Source organism: Haemaphysalis longicornis, unplaced genomic scaffold, assembly GCF_048455015.1.
Source record: "Haemaphysalis longicornis isolate Haplotype H1 unplaced genomic scaffold, Haemaphysalis longicornis Haplotype H1 scaffold_9, whole genome shotgun sequence".
NCBI classification, from domain to species: domain Eukaryota; kingdom Metazoa; phylum Arthropoda; class Arachnida; order Ixodida; family Ixodidae; genus Haemaphysalis; species Haemaphysalis longicornis.
In genome coordinates this window covers 117133333-117138927 of record NW_027526460.1, presented here as the reverse complement: position 1 = coordinate 117138927, position 5595 = coordinate 117133333, and positions in this window count along the sequence as shown.

The following is a 5595-nucleotide window of genomic DNA, read 5'->3' as shown; positions in this document are numbered from 1 at the left end:
TTCGCGCTCGACTTCCTCATGGTCGATAAGGTCGATAATGTTCTGATCTATCTCGTACATTGTGGCATCTTTGCTCTCCAGAAGGTCAATGGTCGCTTGCAAGTCGTGCGGAGCTTGAGACGGGGCTTCTAGAAGCTCATCATTGCAGTAGCTTCACGAAAGATACGTTGCTGCCGGCGCAGCTTATCCATTCGACACTTACTGTCGATCGTCACTGGACGGTCTGGGCCAGCCATGCCGACCTCCGGCTGAGGGCGGTGTGATCAGCAGAAGCAGCAGTCAACGGAACGGGGTTCTGGGTACCTCAAGCCGGAGGGGACGTCGGTGGTCTCCTTCGTCGTGTGCGGTCATCCTCCCGGGTTTAGCGGCACCAGAAAATATTACGGAAGAACGACGCAAGGCAGACCGGGGCCATGGCTGCCCTTAGCGGGGACGATAACTTTACTAACACGGTCCCACGATGATGGTGATGGTGTGGCGCATACCCATTGGGAGATTCTACACACATAATAGAGGCAGCATGTTCCTCAATTCCCCAAACGTCTGGTAGAAACAACAACAAACAGTCGCCTTGGTGGAACGAGACGTGCAAGATAGCTCGCAAAAAACAAAATAAACCCAGGGCAGCCCTCAGACGGCATCCAACTACTGAAAATTGCCTTCAAGCACGCAAAGGCAAAGTGCCACCGAATTAGACGAGAGACGAAGACATTTCTTTCTTACATCAACTCTTACACTGATGCTCAGAAAATTTGGAAAAGAATTAGTGCACTACAAGGAACAAACACATACAGCTTACCACTTGTTAGCACAGTTGGAGACACGCTTGAAGATCAAGCTAACGCCCTTGCGCCAACACTTTGAGAGTGTCTCCAGCTCTTCTCACCAAACTGCACAGTTCTTGGAACACAAAAAGTGAATAAAATAGAAACCTCTGCGGAAAAATAAAGACTGCATGGGCCAGAACTGCCCGTTCACCAAACATGGGTTTGCTGTTGCACTTTCGACCTGTGCAAAAACTGCTCCAGGGGCCAACAAAATAACTTATGAAATGTTAAAATATGTTAATCAAGCCACTGAAGCAGCAATTCTTTTTTTATTCAATAAAATCTGGCAAGAAGGACACCTTCACAAATCTTGGAAAGAATCAATTGTAGTCCCAATACTAAAAGAAGGGAAGGATACCTGTTTGCCTGCCAGCTCCAGGCCTATTGTATTAACAAGCTAATCATGCAAGCTTGTGGAGAAAAATATAAACAGACGCCTTGTTTATTTTTTAGAGCATAACGGGATTTAGACACATGTCAAGCGGTCTTTCGCTCGGGAAGGTGTACAACGGAAGCCCATGTGGCCTTTGAGGCATATGCGTGTTACGCCTTCATGCACAAACAACACTGTATGTCTATATTCTTTGACCTAAAAAAGGCCTATGATACTATGTGGCGTTATGCTATTCTACTCGATCTTTGTTCATTCGGAATCTGTGGCAATATGTCAAATGTCATAGAAGACTATCTGACCCAAAGGACATTCCGAGTGAGAATTGACCACGTGTTATCAAGCGCTTTCATCCAAGAAAACGGTGTACCTCAGGGAGGTGTCTTGAGTTGTTCACTTTTTATCTTCAAAATGAATCCTTTAAAGAACAGTCTACCCCGCTCTCTCTTTTACTCTGTATGTGTGGATGATCTTCAGATTAGTTTGAAATCTTGCAATATGTGAGAGACAACTCAAACTTGAAGTGAACAGCCTCTCAATGTGGGCAAATGCGAACGGTTTTAAATTTAACTGTGACAAAAGCATGTGCGTAATTTTTACTAAGTTACGAGGCATGCGGGCGGAACCATGTGTCACTCTTGAAGGGAAGCCCATCCCGATATCAAAAGCCCAAATTTTTGGGACTGCTACTGGATGAAAAAGTATCCTTTATTCCTCACATAAAATAATTACGAATACAATGCACGAAAGCACTAAATATTCTAAAGATTTTGTCATGTCAGTCATATGGCACGGAGAGAGCATGCATTTTAAAATTTTCCACAGCCTCGTAAGATCGAGGCTAGATTATGGTAGCCTAGTGTACCAGTAAGCCCCAAAAGCTGCTCTGAAACTACTGAACCCTGTGTATCATTTAGGGGTACGGATGGCGACGGGTGCTTTTCGTACGAGCCCGATAGAAAGTTTGTATGTAGAATCTGACATGTGGTCATTCGAAAACCAGCGTGCTTACGTCTCTTTTTTATATGCTGAAAAAACAACCTCAGTCAAAAAGCACCCGTTCAATCTCTTAATTCATGACGCATCCACTGTATCTTGGTTCGTTAAGCGGCCGTCACTTCCGCAGCCCTATGCAGTAGCAGCAAATAGTGAAGCCTCCAACTTGGGCACTTCCTTCAAAGACACGTACAAAACCTATTTAGCTGATGTTATAGCCCCATGGAAGCTATCGCCTGTAGCATGCGACATGCCTTTTGCAAGCACAAACAAAAACAAAGCACCTAGTGTCTTAATTCAACAGCTGTTTTTAAGTCTTCAGCATAAATATCAATGTGCAGAGTTCTATACAGACGCGTGCAACACAAATTCTGCAGTGCCATGTGCCATACTTGGACCGAACCTCTGCGCTTAAAAAAGGGCCCATCTAACCGCGAGGGGGACTCTAGTAAATGCCTCGCATAGGGGGTGGGTGTATTCCGTTAACGTTTAGTGTTTGGGGAGTTGGTCGTAGTGAATGCGTTGTATCAGCAGCTTCTTGACGTAGTTTGAATGAGTCAAGGATATAAGGCGCGTTCGTAGCCTTTCATTCTGTGCCGGTTTTGTGGCGCAGTGGGAAGAGCACCATGTACCTCGCGTTCCGCCCACAGGTAGTGAATTCCTTGTATCAGCAGCTTCTTGACGTATTTTGAATGAGTCAAGGATATAAGGCGCGTTCGTAGCTTTCCATTCTGTGTCGGCTTTGTGGTGCAGTGGGTAGAGCACCATGTACCTTGCGTTCCGCCCGCAGGGTCGTGGGATCGAAACCAGGCGCCGGTAAGTATTATTTTTTATACAGTGTAGGGGGGGGTGCGGACCGGTTGTTGAGAGAGAGGAGGGTAGCGTGATGTGGGAGAGGAGGAGTGGGGGAGTGGGCGCGCCTGCGCGCTGAGCTGTTGCGGACGCACGGTGGACGCTACATGTGAGTTAAAGAAATGCTCTGCATTTAAAATCCTAAATTTTTGCTGTAGCATTTCCAACAGGTGAAGCCAAAGCCATTGCACTGGCTATAGAACACATATTACAGAACAAAATAGTTTGCTCGGTCATATACACTGATTCTCTCAGTGTGGTGACAGCCCTGTCCTTAGCGAAGCCGCATAAGAACGCAGTCTCCAATTCGCTCATACACGCTATCAGGACAGCCTATTCGATGGGGCTCAAAATTACTGTCTGCTGGGTTCCTGGTCATTGTAGAATAGCAGGAAATGAGGCTCCTGATAGGGAGACAGCTGTCGCTGCTCTTCATAGAGATATAGACATGATGTCAGTGCCTTCCTGCGACCTGAAATCGCTCATTATAGGAAAATTGCGGGAACGCTGGTAGAAACACTGGGACACGCAAACAGGAAACAAACTCCGCACAATTAAACCACATATAGGTAGACACATAACTGAAAAACTACACAGGTCTGTAGAACTTGCTCTCTGTCGTTTAAGGATAGCGCACTCACATGGCACACATGGATACCTCTTAAATGAAACACCACGACCGACGTGTGACAAATGTGGAGGAGATCTTTATGTACTCCATATCCTAACTGAATGTAGGTCATTCGAAACAATCAGACAAACACTTCGCTAGTATATACACACAACCCATACCACTACACCCTGCGCACTTTCTCTCGGATGAAGAAATAATCAGTTTCAATAAAGTGTTAAACTACTTGGCCGAGGTTGAGTTTTAATAAAAATTTCTTATCGCACATGACCCCAACTTGTCCGTCTGTAATGAAGACACTGCTGAGGTGCTTTTCAAGGACTTTCAGGGGCCTCATCGTTTTTGTACTAGGCAAAACGTTCCGAGGCACCCTGATGTTTTTGCCCAAATCTTTTTGTACTCTGACAACTAGTTTTATTCACTTTTTACTGACAATCATTGGCCCTATACACTAATTTTGCATAACCAACTTTTAACGAAAGCATTCAGCACATAACTCACTTGCCACATTTATACACCTTTGTTTTGGCGCTCTTTGGCCTAGATGTTTTTGCTTCATTAAACAATATCATCATCATAACTTTCGACGTATCGTAGACACTCCAGTCATGGCCCGGTGGTTGAAACGAAGCTCCTTACCCCGAGTAGCATGTGTGGCGCTGGCTACCACCCCCAGCACAGGAAACAAAAATACCTTGACATAAATACCCAAAAAAACTGGAGGGGAAAACAGCCCCGCCGGTAGCTTAGTGCTCTTCGCACCAGACGCGTATTCTGGAGGTCGTGGGTTCGGATCGCACCCGGCGGGCATTTTGTCTCCACTTTCTTTCTGTCTTTCCAATTCTGTATCTGGTTGAATGACTAACACACCCTTCCCTTTGGTTTACGAGATATTCTTGAGTGCCAACTCTTATTTCTGTCTTAATTCATCGTGCCCCCCATTTCCCATGCTGATTCGCTACACAAACACAGACACTCACACACACACACACACACACACACACACACACGCACACACACACACACACATATATATATATATATATATATATATATATATATATATATATATATATATATATATAGTAGGGACATGAGGGGCTCGTTGAGGAAATATAGAAAGATAGGTCGGCAGTCTAGAGCGCCAAAGGAGGCATAGGGGTGTGGTTAGGCTATTTTTTTTACTACGGGTAATGAAGTTAACATTTTTTTAAATATACGGAAGAAAGAAAGAAAAACACGTGCTCAGAAAGGCGTGGGTTCGGTCCCCACTATGGGCGCGTGTTGTACTTTCTTTCTTCCGTATATTTAAAAAAATGTTAACTTCATTACCCGTATTAAAAAAAAGAGTCTAACCACACCGCTATGCCTCCTTTGGCACTGTAGACTGCCCACCTATCTCTCTGTATATATATATATATATATATATATATATATATATATATATATATATATATATATATATATATATATATATATATATATATATATATAGATGTTTGTGTGTGTGTGTGTATTAGGATGGCAAGGTTGACCGGAGAGACCGATCTTCGGGGCGACTGTTTAATCGGAGGCCCGAGTGAGGGCCACCCGATAACACACCATGATGATGACTATTTACAGAGATAAAAACAAAGCGCTAGAGCATGTTCGCTAATGATTATTATAATGTACAGATGAAGAGGAAGCACTGATGGCAGTCAGAAGATTTTACACCAAGAGCGACTGTGCCAACCGGTGCCAGTAGATTGACCAAGGATGCTCACACTCTCTCGGTTCCGGTAGATAGCCCAAGGATGCTCACCCCCCCCCCCCCCCCTTGCGGAGTCGGCCGCCTGGCCGCGAGTCACTCTGGAGTCCGGCGTCTAAAAGGCTTGAGGCGAGATACAGGGACTATT